General features: G+C 45.7%; 1 protein-coding gene and 1 long non-coding RNA gene across 8 annotated transcripts in view; both read left to right on the top strand.

The window, feature by feature from the left end:
* Positions 1-7665: 7665 nt before the first annotated feature.
* On the top strand, positions 7666-13391 carry LOC128150127 (uncharacterized). Its single transcript, XR_008237941.1, has 3 exons — positions 7666-8137; positions 10972-12668; positions 12775-13391. It is a non-coding gene; the product is annotated as an uncharacterized LOC128150127 (long non-coding RNA).
* Positions 13392-20363: 6972 nt separating this feature from the next.
* Positions 20364-22862, top strand: part of LCLAT1 (lysocardiolipin acyltransferase 1) — a 125007-nt gene continuing 122508 nt past the window's right edge. For 4 of the 7 annotated variants that reach the window (XM_052805652.1, XM_052805651.1, XM_052805649.1 and 1 more), the window contains exons 1-2: positions 20364-20521; positions 20688-20799. The gene's annotated coding sequence lies outside the window, so the exon portion shown is untranslated. Of the gene's footprint in view, positions 20522-20687; positions 20826-21718; positions 21736-22862 lie in introns of those variants that run through there. The other 3 variants (XM_052805653.1, XM_052805654.1, XM_052805655.1) reach the window with 2 other exon arrangements.

The following is a 22862-nucleotide window of genomic DNA, read 5'->3' on the forward strand; positions in this document are numbered from 1 at the left end:
CTATGGAGTATTACCTCCATATTTTAACTCACTTGCAATTCTTTAGATTTTTTTTTTTCCATTCTCTCTCTTCTTTTCTCTCTCTCTCTCTCTCTCTCTCCTTTTGGCTAGTAGTATGCATAGAGAAGGTATAGGAAGGGCAGAAGAGTAGCAGCAGAGCATGTGAATAATTTTAGCTCTTCGTGTGCGGGGGTGATCCATGTGAAGTTCACATGCAAGCACCAGTTCCCTAAACCTTGGAGAAATTTAGAGTTCAGGTTACTGCTTGACTGTTAGGACTGCAGAGTCACCTAATAAGGAGACTGATTCAGGAATTACTGCTCTTAGAAACATCCTCTTTGCAATTAACTTTCAGACCAAAGTCTGAAAGCCGCGGGTAACTTCTATCCCTTCCTCATCTCACTTCAGAAAATCATTGTCAAAAGTCATACCAACAACCAAACCCCAGATGAACCTACAGCTCCTGCCCTGTTCTGTTTGAAGGCTTCACTTCTTTTGATCTCTCTGGGGCAACAGCCTGGCTACAGTCCATGTGTTTTTTTCTACAGCAACAGAAACCAGTGAGTGCTTTGTTCAGCACAGTGGTGGTAAAGGTCAAAGTCGAAGCAAATCTGGCTTTGTCTGTTGTGGAATCACCAGCCAGGGGTGAGGTTCCTCACAGGGGTGGGAGGGAACGGCCACACAAAACAGCGTTAGATCCCGGATGGCTTTGGCAGCCCGGCCCGTGCAGCGTTCAGCTCCATGGGTACCACTGCTGCATGGAAATGACAAAGGCCACATTACCAAACAGATGGATATGTTTCCAGTCATTAGGTAACTAACCTTGCTAGCACCCTTCAGAGACTGGAAGAAGGACTCGGCCCCAAACACACATACCCTGACATACACAACATTCGACAGAGGAGGGATTCTGCCAGAAAATTCCTCAGTGATACCACGTTGCACGCCTGAAGCTAAGTGTCTGCACCTGTATTGAAGGACTCCGTAGTCAACCAGCAGCCTGTTTATCAGAAGTACCTAAGTACCCATTATTTTTGTTGTCGTCAGTAAGAGCTAAGTGTTCCTAAAATGAATCAAAGGAAGTTCGGCTAGGGGAACGATGCAACGTGCACATTCAGTGGGCAGCACGCAGGTATGCCACACACCCTGCTCATCCCACAAGCTCGCGTACAAGCCTTGAGTGACTCTGCAGCTCGTGCAATCCGAGAGACACCGAAGCTCACTGCCTGTGGATGCAAACGGTTGGGATCTCGGTTCAGCACGCTCTCACTGCACCCTAGCAGGCTGCTGCAGCTGCAGACATGCATCGATTACAGTGGCCAAAGGCTTTGTCTTTCCTTAAGGGGTTTTGGTAGAAAAGTCTGCAATGTTTTTTTCCAGTCACAATAGGTTTTCCTGGTGCAGTCAACCTGCTTCATCACCGTCTTGCATAGTCACTTGCATTGGGGTGAGCTTGGCATTAGGTGCATTTTCAGATTTTTTTTTCTACAGCTGTGCTTTTCCCTTCCATTGGCAGGGCATCACAGCCCTTCACCCCTCTGCCATGAGCTCTGCCTTCTGCAGTCTGGTCCTTGCCTAATCAAGGTAGACAGCTTTCCTGTTGTTACTGTTGAAGCTGCAATAAATAGCATATCCATTTCTCCATTTATCTGCTTTTTGAAATCCAGCCTGTAATGCCAGCAATAATTACTCTGTTTCTATATTTAGAGATCATCAGCACCTCATGAATATCAAATTGTACTGTTATTATCTCTGAACAATATGGGCCAGTCTCCTATCAGTGTAAACATTTATAACAGTGATTATCTGTAGGACTGCTAGAGATCCCAAAATAGACAAGGCTGAACAGGAGTCTGCCATTATTTGTTTACTGGGAAAAGCAGGGAGAGAGGCAGAAGAGCCAGCTGAAGGTCTGATAGCACAGAGCCCATCTACCACCAGTGTGGGAAGGCTGGTGCACAGGGAACCCTACCTGGTGGGACCATTAGGAGCAAGTCCAGAGAGCCCGCTGAGCCTAAGCACCAACCTAAATCCTCAGCATTGGGCTGCCATCTGCACAGACATCCTGCCCCACAAGCAAATTCCTTTGAACGCTTCCTTAGGGTTTGTTTTTAGTCTCTTGCCTTGTCTGGGAGAAGGTGATGTTTAAAGCTCCAGTCTGACCTGTTTGGTAAATCATAGACACCTAATTTCCAAATTACGGATTCAACTAATTTTACTGTCAGTATTAGCTGGCCAAGGGGAAATTGTTGATGTCTCTTCTGTGCCAGGGAACGGCTGCATCTGAAGGCGTTTGGCCCCCCCAGGCAGTGCTTGCTGTTGGCTTGAAATGAAACCGTGCTCTGAGCTCAGGCAAATGGCAAGATGCACAGACAGGAGGGTGGTGAGAGACTGCTGGTAAATGTTAAGGGCATGGGTGAATGCCAATGGGTTTTTGCACTCACTCACTTGTTTGGGTTTTTTTTGCTTTGATGGACGTGCTGCATTGCATTGAGAAGGGCTGATGTAAACCTCTGTCAAACAGCTGAAGCTCAGTGGATCTGGCTGCCTCCTAAGAGACCCTTTCCCCCCTCTGAATCTCCAGCTGAGGAGGCTCCCAGGGGATGGTCACTCCCCATCATCATCTTTCAGAGCTGTCAGGACGCTTCAGCAGCTCAGCTCTTGGCATGGTTTTCAAACCCTTGCTTGCCCTGACGTGGCCCCGGTCATGTATACTGTTTTCCATCCAGATTCATACCTCCCCACCGCAGAGGCTTTACTGTCATTAATAACTGCGATGCTTAATCGAATTATCTTTTTCTTTCCCTCACTGTTCCCTAGAATTGTTGCTCTTGAGTGTTTCCTTTGCAGCTCTGTTGCCACCTGGGCATGGCTAGGCAGAGCCACCTCCTGGCAGGACGGTAAGCAAAGCTCCCGATCTGCTGGCCCAGTACTTGCCCCCACACAAACATTTGCCCGTTATCAATGATGCGTCCCCAGCCTGCAGACTGAGAGAGCAGGCTTACATCTCAGCACCTAAGTCTTTCCACCCAAAAAGGGTAGATCTATCCTTCGTAATAACAGTTTTGTATACAAATTGGGGGTGCTAAAGTGCAGGGAAGAGAAAATTGTGGCTGGTTCATTACTAGCACTTGGAAGGAGATAGGCAGGAAAGTGACCGTACAACTCAAGGATGGGCAAGCTGCTTGGAGACATGGCTGGTGGGACTGAAGGACACCAGGAAAATGGTAAAACCTTGTGAGCGCAGTTGATGCTGTGAAATTGCAGGTCCTGTTATCCTGCAGTATTTTACCCCAAGACATTGGCATACACACACCCAAGCACATCCTTTAGTTTCTAGCTCAAAATGCTTTAGTAACACCAAAACCAGGCCCCGGCATTGTATTTTCCGCTCCGGGTAGAAAAAAGTTAGTAAATAAAGCTGGCTTCTTATCAATTCCTCATCCCTGAAAGTGCTGTAATACACCCACCTGACAGTTTCTGTCCTAGCTAATTTCTAGAATCAGGTCTCTTTTCAGAGAAACCTCTGCCAGAAAAGGACATGACTAAGCAAGAGAGGAAGCTCAACTGCAGCAAAATGTGAGTGAAACAGAAAATAATCACTGAGTAAACTAGTACTTGTCCGTTCGGCAGGGGAAACAAATCTTCATCATTCTCTGCAGCTTTGGAGAGACCTCGCTGGCTCTAGCACAGCTGGCCTGGAGAGACAAACAACGTACGAAACAGGAGTTAAGGGCTCCAGGGCTGCGCATGGCACCTAGCGCTTTCATCTCTTGCACAGGGGGATGTGTCCTTCTGATGAGAGAACTCTTGTACGTGTGTTTGTGCTGCGAGAAAGCTGTCTATGTTTGGTTTGGAAAAGCTACACTTGCTTAACAAAACCTGAATTTATCCCTGTAATCCTTCCCTGCATCTCCATGGCCAGATTGGACCAGCCTGTGGAAAAAATTCCTGTCTATTTTCAGAAATAGATAAAAGCATTCAGATTACAGACTGCAAATCTCAGCTCGAAACGGCTGGAAAAATCCATTCAGTGCCACTGTCACTGACCCCCGCGACCTCTCCAAGTAATGAATTTCAGTCGCCTGTGCCTCTCCCCCACGCTGCCTCCTTCTCCTCCCGCTGCCGGAACTGCCTGCGCTCCCAGCATCTGCAAAATGTCAGCCTTGCATCCCACTGTTTATTCCATGGGGAGCGGGGAGGGAGGCGTTATGTGAAAGAGTGAAGTTTGTGGAAATTATTATTGATCTCACTGCTCGAGACCGTTAGTGGGATCTTTTTAGTCTGGTGTTCATGTGGCTCACAAATTTCGGCAGAGTGCTGGTGAGCCAAGGAAGAAGGGCTCTTTGCCGCAAAAATAAAAATGCCAGGAATCTGCCGCGTTGCCTGCACTCATCTCAGGGCTGTGCTCGCTGCTACACCGGGAGCTGGGTGCAGTGTTGTCCCCTCCACCCCTGGGAGCTCCCAAAGCAAATGAGCCTTTAGCATCACTTACTAGTTCATGAGTTTGAAGATACAACGGAGGAGATTACTGCTCATTTAGAGGGATTGTGTTCTCTAGGTAGCCCCTGAGGCTTGATGAATTTCTGCTGGTGGTGGATTAGATGCCCTGTTAGCAAGCAAAACATTAAACACAACTGCAGCGAGCTTACGTCTCACTCGTATTTGGCTTAGGGGTTACAGGGCAAGGCATCGTAATTAATACCAAGGAAGAAGACATCCAGATGGACTGCGGCTTTTGAAAGATTAACCTTGATGGGATTTCTTTTTTAAATTTAAAACTTTGTTTTTCTTTCTGTGATGTTCAGAGCAGACCTGGGATGCAGATAGCTTTGTGCCTGGCTCATCAAAGTGTCTAACAGAAATCCTGTGGTCCTTCCTTGGGATTCACCCAGCTGACGATCACCGCACTTGCGTCTCCTCTGACAAAACTGAGCCAAATCCTGGGAGGTTCTGAGCAACCCATTTTGGAGCTGAGGGTCCTTCAGATGTCTTTCCTTCTGTTTCAGGATGATGAGCAGGATATGAAAATCTAAAGGAGCAGTGTGTGGCAAAATGGGATGTTGGAGAGATCACCTGCTCTGAGGACGAGTACATGGCTCAGGACGGTAACACTCCTGGCTGTCGCTCCTAGCCCTGCTAACCAGCAAGGACCTGGGGGAATCAGCTCACTTCACTAGGCAACTTATAAATATATCACTTTGCAACAGTGATGAGAGGCTTAATTTTTATGTGTCTAGTGTGGATACAGAGAGGCATAGAACTGAGCACACTGCTAGTGAAATACATGAAGAGGGACAAGGTATACCAGCAGCTCATGGCTACACCCATGTGATATTTGATTCTGAAATGACTTTCAGATACTTTGAGATCTTTGATTGAAAGACTTCAGCAAGGCAGCAAGTGCAATATAAGCACAAATTATGCATCTATTGTATGTGCATGTTCGGAGCTGGATTTATGTCAGTGTATGTACACATGCATGTGTGCTTGCATGCATGGCCTTTGAAGTCCAAACACAGCTCAACTGAACATGCAAGTGAAGGAAAGTGGAGGCCGTGTGTGTATAAATATATATATATATATATATATACACACCTTGTATATGGAGTACAAGCGCCAAAATACACTGGAAAGAACAACACACATATTACACTCTGCCTACAAGTCTAATGCTAAGATCAGAATTTGTTTTATCCCACTGCCTTATTTTTAAGGCCTAGAGAAATAGTCACACTAGCCAAAATAATCTGACTCTTGAACTCACTTCAGTATTTTCCATATTTTTCAACCAGCCGTCATATGAAACTTTCAGCATTTGTAAATGGCTGTTGAAATTTTTAAAAATGCTAGAATCACACCAATTTAAAATATGCAAAATTGCTCTTCTTTTAAGATATTATTGACTTTTAAAATCGTCTCTAACGAAGCCTATATTGTTATTGAAAATAGTATGTCTGAAGCAAAGGGTATAACTTCATTATTTCAGATAATGGTACACAAAGAGGGATACCACAGGAAAGGCCATTATTGCCTATAAAGGTTAATTAATTTAATTCCCCTTAAAGTAGTCATGAAGTGATACATATTGATTCAAGGTTACTGGATCTACATATGTGGAATACATGCTGAATATATAAGCCTAAACTATATCTATATATAAAAATGAAGGCATTCATTAGAAAGTGGAACCAAATTGCAGGTGGTAACAAATTTATTTTAAATATAGTCAGAAGATCTGGAGGTGTTTCCATTGCGATTGTGAGTCTGAGAACTATAACAATGCCTTCTCCAAGTAAAAACCTAACCTGTTAAGACAAAATGAATGTGGAAATCCAGAAAAAGGTTCAACTCTGACCCATTTGGAAGATAAAACAAGCCTGTGATATCCTGTTCGTTCACCAGGGAGTCATACTTATCATTGAATTGTTACAGCTAGCCAGAGTACAGGTATTTATATATTCTGTGATCCAAGTGCTTAAAATTGCTTTCGACTGTTGACTTCAGCGGAGATGAATGAAAGAAATTAACAGGACCGCTGCGATCCAGGCTCCTCCCGTGGTGTGGAATGACCCCAGGAATATCTCCTGTGTACATCATTCCCATCCATTCCAGGAGTTCCCAGGGCATTGTGCAAACCCTACAGCGGAGAGGTCACGGCAGCCACTGCTGCCCCACTGCCTCCTGCCAGCTGACGGCTGCTCAACAGGCAACAGCTACACGGCATGGGCAGCTCGCAGGGCCATTTGGATGGGCACCTTTGGGAAAAAAGGGGGGGAAAAAGGGAAAAAAAAGAGAGAAAAGAACAGAACTAAAATGAAACGTCTCAATACGGGTGGGAAAGATGAGTCCTGTTCCTCGCTGAAACTGTCCAGACAGGCTCTCTTACCCCTGTCCATGTCACACGATGTGTTTGGACAGCCAGGAGAATGGCTGGATGTGTTATCCAAACATTGAGTAACGCTCTGACCGCTTCCCCTGGGCATCAGCCGCACGTAATGGAGGCAGAGATGAGCGAATCTGCCTGGATAAATGCCCATGGACAATTCTTGTTGCCTCTTTGCTGCTGTTTGGGCTATCTCTGTCTTTTCCATGTAGTTTCCTCCCTCAGTCCTGACTCCTGTCCTGCTGCTTCTTGCTCTGGAGTCAAGGCCATGTATTGTTTTAATGGGGAATTTCATGAAAAGAGAAAGTACCTCCTTTTTCTTCCAGGGAAGGTAGGTTTAAAGGGTCTCAGAAGGATTCTCTTAGGTTTTCTGATTATGTTTCTAGGTTTTGGATAGGCACAAAGTATAAGTTAGTTAGGCAAAAGGCTGTAATATGCAAAACCTGGAAAACATCCAAATCCCTCACACTTTGAGGGGTTTTCCGCATACACCTTCCCAATAATTTCTAACTCCACAGCTTCATCTCTAAGAGTAATGCTTAGTTTTGAACTTAGCTGAATGTGTGAAGAATCCAGCCTAGAGCTAACTGAATTAGTACCCAGCCCTTGGGTTTTTTTAGTAAACTTCGAACAGAGCCACTAAGACAGAATGGAAGGGGAGAGCAGTAGATTTTGTAATTAAAAAGCTGTCAGTCTCCTGAAGTTGACTAAACAAGTTAAATCATCTAGGCATTTCAGACCAAAGATCAACATTTACATCTTCAGCCCCAAATCATTTATAAGCAGTTGCAAATGATGGCACACATGTAGAAATACCTCTCATGGTAAATACTGCCTTGGGCACAACCTAGTCAGCATGAAGCAGCAGCCTCCAAATAGTTTGAAATTATAGTACTGGGCAGAGCAGATTACAGCAACCCAACAGACAGGAGAGGTGAGGTTCCTCCATCCAAAATGGGATGATGCAACCTCCCAGTCAAGCACAACTGAGAAGATAAAACAGTTTTGGAAACCACTGTTATTCCTTTCCAGCCACCTGAGACCCAGAAGCCTTAAGGACCGTTGTGGTCAGGACGTACTGATGTGGACATCTGACTTTTATGATAGTGTCTCGGAGGCAGCAGCATCACAGTTGCACGGGAAAGGAAAGCGGTCTGTCCTTCGCATACCTGGATTGCTTTAAGAACATGCCATAAAGCAGGCTGGTATAACGCTTCTTCCTCCACCTCTGCCTGTAGGCTCTACAAGGAGGTAAGAGTGTGGTAAAAGAAGGTGCAGTGCAAGAGGGTAGACCATACTCCAACACCAGTTTGTTGATAACTGGACGTGGGTTGATGGCACTCTGCTACCTAAATTCCTGCCTTGCAGCTCCGTGCCACTTGGCCTGATTCATCCCAAGGGTGGTGTGGGGCATCAGCGTGTGTTATCACCAGGTCTTTGGGTGGTGGTGCAGGCAGCTGAGAGCTCTTCTAACCGTAGCACTGGCAGCAAAGTTGGGGTCCTCCATCACTGCCTTGTGTAGGACTGCTCCTTGATCCTGACCCCGGGTGAGGTGCTGGAGCCGTGGGGCTCTCCCTGGGGGACCTTTTCACTAGAGAGAGGGAAGGGAGGGTGGTGGACCCCTGCCAACAGATCTGAAAAAGAGGGATCTTTTGCTCATTATCTGGATGTATATTGCCATTGCTGGTTTTGCCTGGCTTTATGACTGCGCTCCCTCTTGCCTAATAAAGATCTGGGAATGCAAGTGAGTGGTAGAAATCCATCTCTTTAAGAGCTCTCAGGGAGGGTATGTTTAGTTTTCTCAGGTTTCTAAGTAGAGATTGGAATTTAGTTCTTTATCAAGGGGGGCCATGGGTATATTAAATCCAGACATTTTTCTCTGCTTTTAACCACCTGGCAGAAAGGTTACGCTAATTACATCAGATGTATTTTCTCAAATTTTCCTGCTTCTATTATGAGTGTGAGGCTTATGTCAGAGGAATCAGTCTGATCACTGGGAAATGCGACCTGTCTTATCCACGCCTCAGTTCCCAGATTAACCAGGTGACAGAGAGACCCTTGCGGGAGGCAAGGTGTGGAGACAGAAATGGGCAGGTCATGGGAGACGAGCATGGCAGAAACGATCCGATTCTGTTACCATAGAGCTCCAGGTCTGTACGTATGGGGCAGGGAGTTGACAGGTACTGTGCCCATAGACAGCGCGCAAGACTATGTGGCTTGGACCTTGGCTTAGTAGGAGCAATGAAAGTAATTTTTATGCTGTGTAAATGGCTCTCTACCTTCCTCCTAACACTCAACAGACATTTTTTGGGGTTGCCATTGTGAGAATGATGGGAATGGCGAAGCAAATGTTGGCTTGGTCCAGAGAGGGAGGAAGAGAAAGGAACAAGAGGTGGGAGAGAGGCCATGTTTATGACACTAAAGATGAGCCTCCATATTCTCCAACAAATGTGCCCCTCTAGCAAATGCCACAGTGTGGTTAGCCATCATCGCAAGCCCTGGAGTATCACTCATGCAAACTGGAATGTTCGGTCTTTTATTACTTTTCCTTGTGTAGTATTTTGTATTTTTTTGCTAAGGGTGCCTCAAAACTTGGACATGTTAAGCTGTGGGCCAGGCTTTGGTGGAAACTTAACAGCGCTAGGATTTTCCTGGAAAGCAGCAGTGTTAATTTTTATCTCCATCCAAAAACAAATTGCCCAGAAGTGACAGTGCAAAAACAGTTTTTGGTAGAAAAGAAAATCATTGTCATGCTCAAAAGAGAGAAGCACAATACAAAGTCACAGTTAAAAAGGGAGAAAAGTAAAATATGATTTGACCTTGTTCTTTCAAGATGAGACTCAGGCACAAAAGTGTATTGTGGGCTGAAACTCTTACATTTAATGACAGATCTTCTGACATGCTCCCACCAGATGCTTCTGTAGGTTGGGAATGAGCAACAGGGAAGAAATATGGTATTTTCTTACATGATGCAACAAGATGTTGTACTTCCTGGCCACATATAAAATGAATTTACAACGGAAACATGCCAGAAATGCCTGAGGGTAACACTAGCCATAGCAGAACACTGAGTCTTTTTTTGTTCTCCAGCATTGAAAAATGGGACCGAATGTCATTTTTCTTAAAACAACCCCAGGATGGGTGGCTGGAGAGTGAGATCAAGGTTCCATGTTTCATAAGGCACATCGGGAAAAAGTTATTGTGTAATCAGATCTCATATGCACATATGTCCTCTGTCACACACACTAAGATAACTCTCAAGGTTATTTATTGCAACAGACCCCTACAGTGATGATATTATGGAATTAACATTATTACTGTGAATAATTGCATCATTTTCTCCGATTCTATTTATTATTATTTTCTGCTAATACATGCATGTCAATGCTATTCATCACTGGTGTGACTGGAAACATTCCACACGGTTTGCAGTGGATAGTTTTAACATCCTCCAAACAAAGGAGAAAAATACACCTTGACGCTTTTTGGTCTTGAAACTATGCAACAGATTTGCCAAATATTTAAGCACAGGGCTACCAGGTCTCTGTCAAGGTCACCGTAACCTATAAAAACACTCCCACTGATTTCATTAGGCTTTATATTACACTGAAAAGATCAGGGCAATCAGAGCTGCCTATTAGTACCAAGAATGGAAAAGAAAGATAGCCAATCTCGTAATGCATGTTCAATAGTAAATTGACCTGCACCGAGACCTGTGCGTCTCAGAGGGCTGAATGGCCTGAGTGCTGAGTGGTAGGTGATGAAGAGCCATGCAGCAAGAGGGGCGGATTCAGGTGCTGGTTACAACGGTGTAAATCTCCCTTTCGGTGTTAGCAATGCTTTACACTTTACGCAGGGAACAGGAGACACCACCACTGCGGAGTAAGTTGAGAGACCTGGAAGATCTTATGCCTTAGTTAGGGCTCTTTGCCTTAGTGTCAGCTCTTCCACACTGATGCACATATGCTTTCCTAACCACAATGCTATCCGAAGCCTCCATCTTGGTTAACATTTCATCATCCACACTCCGGGAATTATCATTTCCTCTAGACATGCTGACAAAGCTCATTGTTTATTGCTCACAGCACATCAGAACTGCTGGTTTTGCTTTGGACTGCAAGATGTTTGGAAAGCCACATGCTTTTTCTGAAGGCGGCTCTGTCCCCTCCGTGCCAGCCTCAGCTGCTGCGTTCACTTTCGCCCAGAATGCCGGATCCTGTCCACGATGAGCCAGAGCAGAGGAGAGCGTCAGCTTGGGACTGACCAAACAGCACTGGCTTTCATGTAATCACAGCCAAATTCTTCCTGGCAGCCACATGGACAGCCTTTCCAGCAGAGATGGCTGGCGCTTTTCTACCTTGCTCGCCTCTGAACCCACAGATAATCCTGTCCGAGGAGCGAGCGAGGGAGGGTGATCTGGAGATGTGCCCATCGTGCCGTTCCTCCCACCCAGGGGAGTTCATGGCTCTTCCTGGCAGCAGTATTGCCCGTGGAGGGAATATAACGGGGGGGGAGGCCACACACCACCCCTTCTGGAAGAGGAAGCGATCTTCAGCAACAGTCCTGTTCTATAGGTCTCCCCGTCCAGAAATGGGGGTAACGCCTGGCTGCTCACTGACCTGTTAGAACACGGCAGTCATGAACGGTTGCTAAATGTTGCAGTTGGAGAAATTTATTATTAGTTACTGCATTTCATAGGACATTTTTTCATAAGTCCCTGAAATCTAAACTAACACAGAAAACACAGGACTAGTTGTACAGATCTGTACAACATTACCTCTGGCTGCACGGCTGCGCCCTCCTTTCAGTCCAGGAGGAGCGAGAGCCGAGTTTTTGACGCAGGCTCAATTTCTGTCTTGCAGGGAAAATCCTGAAGCACATAATCTGATCTCCCCAGCTAAAACTTCTCCTGGACGACCTGTCCTGCTCACAGCAGTACTGCAGGCAGGAGAGAGGACACAGGGCACAGGAGCTGCCCGGGGTTCCCGCACATGAGCTGAAGCCACCCAAGGGCAGGCAGGGAGGTCTTCTGCCTGCGCAGGGACAACAAATGGCCCAGGCGGAAAAAGGGCAACTGGACGCGATGAGCGGAGGCAGAGCAGCTGGGGTGGACCAAGAACTCTAAGTCCAGCCCAGCGGCAGCCAGGGGCTGTCCTCGGCACGCAGCAATTCGTGGCCAGGGACAAGTGGGGTGATGGCAGCACTCCTCGTTACATGGGGCAGACGTGCTCGAAGGCACAGGACGCATCCTCTGCAGGATGGAGGTCCCTCTGCATCCAGTGATTGCTCCCAAGATTGGGTCACTTGCCCCCATGGTAACCCCGAAGGGACTAGTCCAGCCCAGGGAGGCAGTAAGGAGAGGTGGCAGGCTTGTTATCACTGGGAAATCAACAAGTGGTTTGAACAGTTTTTTGGGAGGGCAGAAAACTCCTGAGGGTCACTGGTGCTGATGACAAACAGCAGCTTGACCATGAAGACCATAAGCAGACGCGTGCTACTGGGAGCGCTGCCTTTCCTCGCTTCCCACCAGCACCTCACTCTGCCTCACTTTTGCTGCCTTGGCCTGAAGAGCCCCTGTAAATGTGACCTGTCTCTTGGAGCTTGTTATTCCGTGCTTTATTTGCATCACACTGGATCTGTCCAGGTGATTAAACAAAAGACATCTTTTTATTATTGTTGTTTTTACTGTGCAATTGCTATGTCCTTTATTAGGGCTTTGCTTTTCCTGTGAGGAATAATCTCTGGAAACTTGGATAGGATCCTTTGGCTCACACTAGAAAAGGTAATAAAATCCTGGGAACCCAAAATGCTTCTCTGTTGTTTTCACCAAACATCTTTTCCCATCTTGAAAAATGTGCTTCTCTGTTCTGATTTGTTTCCTGATTTAGGGAAAATTTCTTCCTAACCTGCCAGCTTTCCTCCTGTCCAGCAGATCTGGGCATTTAAGAGGCTGTGACCAAGTGCTCAGAGGGCTCCACAAACCTTACTTCTGCTCCCCACCGCACTTCTGACTCTCCCTACAGTTACAAAGAAGTCACTTATTTCCTCATTGCTCCAGGTTCTCCATCTGCCACCTTATGATATAATATTTACTTACCTTTCCAAGGCATTTTAAATCTCCGTAGGAATGCATTATAAAAGTGCATTAGTGTTATTACTATTCTCCGTTGTGTAACTTTGAGAAATGGCTTACGTAAGGCTGGCTCCTCTGTCCCCTCTCTGACCCCCATCCATTGTCCCGGTGCTGCTGCCTCCTCCCGTGACAGCAATAATTAAGCTCCGATTTCCCAGTATCCCCCTCAGGCTCCTACCCAGACCTTGGGGAATAACCATCCAGTCCCCTCTGCATCGGTCCAGGGAACGGCAGCTTTGGATTCAAAGGTCCCGCTGCTTCTCTCTCCATGCCCCTGTTGAACATGCCTGCATTGGAATGTCCCAATATATGTTTTTGGAGGCTCCGGAATGACTTGTATGATCTCAAAGCCCCTTTTCCTAGCGTCTCTAAAGTACCCCATCAACAACAAACATATCATATATAACTATGATATGATATATATATATGATATATATATCATATATAACTATGATATGAGTTTTATCGGGAGGATATTTGTAAGCTTTTATCCCCACACTCTCTCAGGGTCAGCTTTCACAAATCAAGTATAGTAGGACCATAAGAGCAGTCAAGTAGTAACCTAAAGTAAAATGTATTCAGATGGTGTGGTGGGAAGACTGAAGTTCCTGAGGAGAATGACATAGCTGAATGCTGATGTGCTACTGACTGACCTGCTTTGTCTGCCACAGCATTTTTTTTTAGCAGGTAAGTAAAATTTTTTTGTTTCTTTCATTTTCTGTCATGCCAAAAGACCTATTTTCAGTGAGATAAAAGGCTGAAGGTACTTCAGCTAACACCACCACCATGTAGGAGCTTTCACTGAACGGGCTGGTGATAGGAATCCGAAGGGTACAAACTAGTGAGACTTCTCCATGCTCTTCTTCCTCTTTCTCTTCCTCCTTTCCTGAAGGATATTGGTCCGCATCCTTACCATTTTATGTGAAACAGCTGCCAGGTTGCATGCCAGAGGGGGCTGCATTTCAGAGACAAGCAAATGTACTGCTGTATTGCTGCCAGATACTGATCTCATGTACGTTAGCCTTGGCTCTTCAAACAGCTCCAATGGACTTAGGTGGTGCAGCTCCAGCCTGGTCCCAGCGTAAAAGAGATCTGAGCCCATTCCACTATTTTTTGGCATTCAAAAAATGTAAAGTATGTGTCTTATAAAACGTACCCATACATTCTGCCATCCTGTTAATTCCTGTCTCACACAGGCGCTCTCTCTCTCATAGCCAATTATTTAGACAAGAACTGGTGACTAATAGAAGCAATTTGTAGGAAACACGCTGTTCCCAAGTGACCAACAGCAAATTGCTAATGACTGACATTAGAATGACCGTTCTCCAAGAGGAATAGTTGAAAGCCCACTGTGCGCAGCACTGATCACATTTAACACACACCCACCCCCCCCCACCGCCTGCCCCAATACTGGCACCTGCCATTTATCCTGGCTACTGCTTGCCTCCTTTCTCTGGTATATCTGTAAGAGCAATTACACCGAAATGCAACAACCATGTATTTGTTTACACAAACATGAAATGTGATTTAAAACACTTCGGTAATGTGACCTTATAAACTTGATGGACAAAATATTAAAAATACGAATGCACTATAGGGAGCAATTCTGCACTGCTCAGGAGATGGATCATAGGGCTTAATAGATCGTTTCCATTGCTGAAATTTCTGAGTCATGATGAATGGAATTTCTTAGTATTTGAAACAAGAGAGGGGCACGTTTAAAAAGACTGGAGAGGACTGCAGTGTAAAATCTTTGCACTATAAAAAAGGCAGCCTTGGTTTTTATTGCCCCTGCAGGGAGTCTCCTGTGAACCAAACAGCAACTAAATCAAATAAACATTTCTGAATTAAATCCATCTTCTCTTTAGCTTTGGGGAGTTTAAAAAACCCAGTAATTTATTGAATTGCCTTTCATGGTTATACCTGCAGATGCCTTTTGAATTTGATAGCAAAAACATTTAAACTCATAATGTTTCCCAAATCAGCTAAATCCATTATATCACCTGTGCCAGTTACTATATTTGTAAGGTAGTAAACAGTGGCCTTTATTGTTTGTTGTTCATGGGGCTGTGCATAAGAACGAGCTTAGTCTGTCTCTAGAGATATACACCTACCTTACTGGCACCAGAAATATTATACCAGCTTAAATCAGGGCAAGCTTTCCATGCTGTCACTGCCTCCCCTGTTTTGATTTGGTGATGGTAATCTCTGCTCACTGCTGTGCTGATACCCTTTGAGTCAAGGTCCCTTTTCTACTTCTGCTGTTTCTGAAAAAATTTAACAAGTGCAGCTTAGGCATGTTATGAACAGTTAGCAAATTTCCACACCTGAGAGAGTATGTGGGCTCAGATATCTGGTTTCCTTTGCAAGCAGATGGAGAGGTGAAAATCCTTATGTGGGCTTGTCTCATCCTTCTCTCGAAACCTCCAGAAAAGTAGGAAAATGAAGGCGGGAAGGTGAATGATCCAGACATCAAGTAACTTAGCTCTTCTCACAGGCAGTGAAATTTGCTTAGAAAACCCAAGAGAGAGGAAAAAATCCACGCGGATATGGAGCACCGCAGTTTTGGCAAATGAGCTATATGAGGAGTGTTAGGGCAGAGCATGTGGATTAGGGCAGAGCCATCCTAAAGGATTTTAGGAGAAAACACAGTAGAGGCCCTGATGATGGTATCTGCACTGCTCTCTGGGGAGGAGGTCTTTGGGGAGAGCGTCTCATGACCTCCCACCTTTTGCATTTATGATCCCTTCTCATCTTTCCCTTTCTGTCACACAATCCTTTCTTTCTTCTTCCTCTTCTTCCCACTCCTTCAATTTACCATTTTATAACATCTCTGGGGCTAATTCTGCGATTGTTTACATGGCATAGGTACATTAGGAAAGCATTTAACACGTTCTGATGTGATTTAGGAGGTGGAAATAGCCATGTGAAGAGCAGGCTCTCGGCAGACCCACAAGTACCTTGTGGGTCACAATTTGAAAACCTTTTGATGCAAGCACAGCCCAGGCCACTTAGCAACAGGAGCTCCTGGAGAGTCTCCTCATTCAAGTGACTGAGGCTTTTGCAAGGAACAGGAGAACATGAGTTTTCTTTCTGCTGGTTTTTGGCAGTTCTAGGGAGGCGTGACTGGCTACTTAAAGATATTTTCCATATTGCTTATCTTTTCTTTTGAGTGCCACATGGTCTGCCATTTCCCTCAGCTCAGATATTGGCCCCAAGGGGACTTAGTCTATCAGTAAAACACAGAACTAAGCAATAGTGATTAAAACCCAAAATGTTTTAGGCATACTGCTGTTGTTAGTGATACTGGTTTTAAATGCTTTCCCCTCCTCTCTGTCTCCCCTCTCTTAGCGGCTTGTTATGAGCTCCATGATGCCACTTGTCATCCCACTGAGCTATGCCAACACCGGATGGATGGAAGGGTGCCACTGCAAATCACATCACTAAAAACATTTTGTAAAGCCTACTGCTACTATAGCCAAAAAATTCCCTTTTCCTATGTTACTATCAACATCTTAAATTCGTCATTCCATATACTTCCAAATCCTGTCAGTGGATGGATGGTAGCTTGTCTCGTTTCCTGTTTTCACTTTCTGTTTCTCAGGTGCTAGCACAACTAGAAAGTCTGAATCGTTTTGAAGGTCACCCCCTTCCAAAAAGGTTTTCATTGATTCCCCCCCCCCCCGCACTGTAGTCAACTCTTTATTTTTTTCAGCCTGTTCTTCCACATGAATATTGCTTATTTGGCAACCCTGGCTTTCAGTCTGGCTGCAAGTCCCCCTGCAATAGCTTTTGAACCTTTTTGACGAATTTCGCTCAGATTTGATTGAAGGGCAGTAGTCTCAGAAACAATCATGTTCCTACAAGATCTGTTAATTCAAACAGCACGCCAGAGGAGCAAGAACTAAATTCATGCCCCCACTGAGCAAACATTATTGTTTCTCTTGGCAGCTGGTACTCACTGGCCAACCCGCACCTACTGCGTCTTGCTTTGCAGGACTGTTGGCTGTGGTGTGGGGAGGAGATGAAATTAATGAAGAGGGGACGGAGGTGGGCTGAGGGATACAGGGAGCAAGTTTGTTGGAAATCAGGCCTTGCTGCTTCCAGCTCTCCCCACAGGAATTGTTTTGTGGCTAAATTAAATCTATATTGTTTTATTTCGAACATGTCGAAAGCTTGGCTTCAGCTTCAAATGGCATTATTTTTGTGGAGGTAAAGCCATTACCTTAATATTTTTTTAACAAAGCCTTCTGAAATGCACATACATTTCCAGTCAGCCGGATTCTTCCTTTTTGCTGAATACTGAACATTCTTTTCTTCCCCTCACTGTTGTCTTTGGCTGTAGAAATTGTACTTTCCACTTTCACAAAAACTGTAGAGGCATTATGAATGCCTGTATTTTTCTTGAGCAGACTTTTTGCTTTCTAACAAAACGGTTACACTAACTCACCTCAAGCAAGTTCAGCGTTAAGTATATGACTGTAAAGCACAAGGTGCTTATCTACTTTGCCTGTGTAGTTGCAACTGAAAATTAAATTCTCCTTTGTATTTTCTAATAGAGTGCCATGGTGAATGGTTGAAAAGATGTCGTGTTCTTCTTCAGTGGATAGACTTTGTGATGTGATAGACCTCAAAAAATTGCTCTGAGGTCCTTAAGGAAAACAGGAACACAATTACTCATTATTATCTGTTATAGCAAATTGTTTTATCCAGAATTAAAAGTAAAATATCTTAACTGGAAGTTTCTATAGCCAGGTGTTGGCATTGTAAGAAGGAGACCTGTATAGTGTTTCACATTTTCTAATCAAATTACGAACTTTGATTACTGTCTACTGACAGCACTGTCAGCAAGAAGAAAGTGTCATTATTCCTACTACACTGATAGGGAGAGTGAAGGGATTTGTCCAGGGTCACCCTGGAGGTGGAAGAGAGTGGGCTGCAGTAAGATACTGGCCTGCATTTTGTTGCTCAGAGATACACGCTAGAGTGCCAAACCTCCTCACTTAGCTACAAAATTTTCTTCAAGATTTTATTAACCCATTTTAGAACAGATTTCTTCCATACAGAGAGCTTCAATCTGAGAGACAATTAGCCATATGCATTTTTGCCCATTATCAGTTTATCAAACTAATGAAAAGAGCTGTGACTTCCCTGCACTACAAATACCAAAAGCCACGCGTAGATATGACTGCAGTTCCACCTCTCTCACCTCCCTACACGACAGCAGTGTAATAATTTGGGGACAGCTTTCCATTTAGCATTCCAGGGTTGTACCAGGAGGCCTATTGCAGATACCATCACTGCAGATGCCCCATTTCTGTTCAAACTTTTGAGACTGCCCAGAAGCCTGGCCACGAGTCAGTGGCTGGCAGCCCAAGACACATGTTCCCTTTGGGGCCATTCTGTCTATGTTATTTCTTTCATCCTAAGGTCTTGCGCTTAGCTACTTAAAATTCTGCAGTTTGCCTTCCTCTTGTCCGTATTTTCAGGAGGCACCAGTGAGGATTCATTTCACCTAGCTTTAACTATCTGAGCAGTAAAAGTGCTACCAAAAAGTCAGCCATTTCATCTTCCCATGTGCTGAGCTGTCTTAAACATCCATTTTAGGATGGAATGGGTCACTTTTTGGAGCTGCCTCCAAGTAGAGGGGGGAACCTTGATGACTAAGTCTGACTAAATGCCTGTTTTATAGTTAGCACAAGTCAGGTGAGCTGAATCACCCAACAAGCAGCGTCCTGACACAAGAGACAGTGCAATCTAACAGGGAGTTGTCTTCATCCCTTCAGCTAAGTCATTTTGAAGGATTTGGGATGCTATAAGTACTTTCACTTCAGATCTTGCCCAGACTAGTTTTGAGATTGCGCAAGGTCTTTGGGAAGCCCATTCCAGTGCTTGACCATCCCCATTTTGAAGAATTCCTTCTTAATATCTAATTGGGATTTCTCTTGCTGCAATGTGGAACCAATGCCTCTCATCTGTTTGCTGTGCACCTCTGAAAAGAGCCTGGCTCCACTTTCTCAATAACCTTCCACCAGTGGAAGACAACAGCTAAGTCCCCTCTTAGCCCCTGCTTCTCCAGGCTCAATGTACAAATGAGATCCCTCAAAAATGGATGACAATGGAATTTCCAACTTTTAAATGACTTATTAGGATGAGATTCCCAGAAGGCTCATTCTCTAATTTTTTATTTCAAGTATTGACCAAACTGATGAATGATTCTCAGCTCCACAAAGGTACTTATTAAGGCAATGAATTCATGCTGAATGATGGTAGGCACTTCAGAAGAGCTGATGTTGTCCTCAAAACTAACTGCAGTAGAAAAGAGGGATCCCACCGGGGAGTGCTTATGGGGCAATATATCCCTAAACGGGTATGGGATCAGGTTTTACCCTGGTATTTGTATTTCGCAGGAGTTTTGCAGAGGGGCACGTTCGCCCACGTTGTTGTGGGTCAGAAAGAGAGCCCAGGTCGCTTTGGTCCTGATCCAACAGCTCTAGCCAGCTGGGCATGGGCTCACTTTGGTTTTAAACAAGCATAAAACTTTACTTAAAACCTCCTGGAGTTTTCCTTCTCGGATTGGGGGTTTCACCAGATTTGTTTACCTTATAAAAACATACATGTGGAAAGAGTATAAAAAGGTTAACTGTGTCAACAGTGAGCGGCAGTAAAGCGTGGTGCAATAAAAGCTGAAAATATTGCCAGTTTCAGAGAAAGTTAAGAGAAACCGTCTCCTCACGGCAGTGGAAGTCATGCCACGATCGTTTTTTGCTTCTCTCACACTCGACAGGCTATTTTATAACAAAATCCATGGCTAACAGCAGTAGGGTTTCCTCCTCCGTCCAGCACCGTTGGGCTGATGAATCATTGTCCCTTTTTAGCTAATAACTAAATTAAGATGAGTGCTTTTTCCTCCCGAGCACCGGAGGCCATCCTCTCCCACCAGCTGCCCCACGGGAACGGCGGCATGGCCCCGTGTACCCCCAAAAGCCCGGTCGAAATCTCCTTTACAGGCGAGCCGGGGCCCAAGCTCCCGGCCCGGGACCCGCAGGGTGGTCCCGGCTTTTGGGGGAGAGGAGGCCGAGGGCAGCGGGGCCGAGCCGAGCGGGACAGGGCCTGCCGCTCCCGGGCCCACCGCTCCTTCAGCCACCTGGTCGCTCCCTGGGCCTGCCAACCGCAGGCGTGTGAGGGCGTAAGGAGCGTGGGTGTGGGTGTCAGGAGTGGGTGCGGGGGTGCGTGGGGTGTGAAGGGCGCGGGGTGGCTGCTGCCCCTTTAAGGGCGGCCGGGGCCAGGAGCGCTGCCATGGCAACGGCTTGACAGCCGTGACCGGAAGTGATTGGCGGGGGTCAGAGGTCGCCGGTGGCAGCGGGAACATGGCGGCGGCTGCGGCGGCGGCGGTCCTGGCGACGCGGAGCGCTGGCGGCGGCGCGGCCGCGCTCCCCGGGGCGGCGGCCCCTTGAGCGGGGCGGGGAGCCTCCTCCCGCCGCGGCGCTGCCCCGTCTCAGGTGAGGGCGGGCACGGGTGCTCCCCTGGCGGGGGCCGGGCCGGGCCGCTGGCGCTGCGGGGCTGATCAGCGGCTCCGGGTCTCCGCCGCCGGCCCGGCCTTGCCGGTTTTTCCTCGCCGAGGTGCGGCCTGCCGGGCTCTCTCACCTGCCTCCCGTTTCTCCCCAGGCATGGTCGCCGCGCTGTAGGAGGGCTGGGAGCCGCGGCGATGCCCGAGGAGGAGCCGCTGGAGGAAAGCGCTTGAGCTTGTCCGAGGAGACGTTCGGAGTGTGTGAAACGTGTACGTCACCCGAAACCTTGGTTTCGGTACTGCTGTTTTTATTACACCTCGAGGAATAAAGGGAGGCTTGTTGTTATAACCTCATCCTCAGTATCTTTCCTTTTGGGAAAAGTAGAGTCTCCTGTTACGACTTGCGTGTACACAGAAGTCAGTTTCTGCAGACTGTAGTTGGGTGGTTTTCCCTGTTTACTGTGTCTTTTGTGACTTCTCCCGTTGGTACTGGCATGCATGCTGCTGTCTCGGCTAGAATTGCCCTCTGGCAAAGCTAAACTTTGACCAGAATGTTCTCTTGTGTAAGAAGTGCAGGGTGAGGATCGGAACAAGTCATGTAACTTTTCACAACCAGGCTGTTCAGAACATAACTGTGGCTGTAAAAAGCCACGTACTAAAAATAAGTACTAGAATTAAACTATGTGTGCGGCTTCACGTTAGTGCTTATGTGTATTCATTGTGATACAGTACGTGGCTGTCACTAAACTTTTGTTTAATCTCCACTTATGCTAGTGGACGGAGTGGACTATGCTCACATAATGGGTAGCGTATTTTGCTTATTGATTGCTAAGTATTGCCATATCTCATTTACTTCATAGTAGCTGTCTCTCGTTTTGAAGACACTGCCTCCTCTCTGCTTTCGGACCCTTGGACTTTTCAGCTGTAGTTACCACAGCAATATTTAAATGTTTTTCAAGCACAAACTTACTCCACTGTAACACAGAGAGATTAACAGATGGTCTTTTTTTTTTTTTTTTCCCTTCTTACTTTACAAATGGGGAAACTAGGATAAAAAAAGGAGGAAAGCCAAAGTATGTCTTAAATTGAACACAGAAATCTGAAATGAGTTGGTTGACTTTGTAATCAGATTTTATAGTATTATCTAATACTCTGAAGGCAAAGCTTCAGTGGCAGCTATACTATCTGGCTCCTCAGCAAATCAAGGTACAGTTTAACAGTGTGAATACATAGTTTGGTCAGTGTGTGAACTGCAGCCGAAGAGTGTGGTCTCACTTCTTTGCCATCACTGGCCATGGGTTACTACTACTCTCTTTGTAGTGGATTTAGTGGTTGGATGGTTGCAGGGACAGTTTATCTAACAGTTTTATGGGGATGGCTTTCTGTCAGATGGAGGCTGTTCTAGTGAGTGTTTGCTCCGATATGAATGAAAGCTGTTTCTCTTTCTGCACTAATGTAAACCAGCTGTGGGTTAAGTATAATGTGAAACTACTTTGAGAAACCAAGTCTCAAATTCATCATTCAGAAAGTCAGGACTACACTTACAACTTCTGAAAAGTTTGGATTAAAAAAAGTCAGCCATCTGTAGGGAGTATGTGGTAAATAGTGAAGGGTGTATAAGTCTGTGAAGGAACTTTCCCATCTTACCAGAGTATTTTCTCCGTTCACTTCTTGCCAAAGAGCTTCTGTGCTGAAAATGGGAAGCCTCCTACAAAGCCTTATTTACACCTCAGGGGCTGGTCCACCATGTGTACTCAGTGAGGCAGGAATCTTGAAGGAAAAATAATATTGTATCCTACTGTAAAAGCTAAACTGAAGTTGCACAGGGAAACCTTGATTCTGGTATGTTCCAACTCCTCAGTCTTGATGAGTTTTGCTTTCATGGAGTTCCCTACCCTCCTCCCAAAAGCAATCTGAAAAGAAAGCTGGGAGCGTAATGAGGTGTCATCTTCACATCCACCTGGGATTTTAGCAGTGTTGGGGTTACTTGATCCAGCAAGTCCTTTCTCCAGTTGGTCAGGTGGCAGGCTGTCATGTTTCATCTGTTCCTGCAGTCTCTACTACTTCAGCAGCTATTTTTGATAATGCCAGCCTAGATTCTTAATTACCTGGACTGTCTCAGGTGCAAATCCTCTTGTCCTTCTGCTGGCTTCCTATTTGATTCTGTCCAAGACTTCTCCCTGTAGAGTTTCTCTCTCTTAATTTTTTGTTTGGACAGCCTCATTTATGTCCATTTTGGGAGACACACACCCTTTGTCACTTTCAATGGTTAGAAATAGATGAGCCTGCAAAACACTTTTTGTAAATCAGATTGACGCACAAGTATTTTTCTA

This window comes from Harpia harpyja, chromosome 13 (assembly GCF_026419915.1).
Source record: "Harpia harpyja isolate bHarHar1 chromosome 13, bHarHar1 primary haplotype, whole genome shotgun sequence".
NCBI lineage: Eukaryota > Metazoa > Chordata > Aves > Accipitriformes > Accipitridae > Harpia > Harpia harpyja.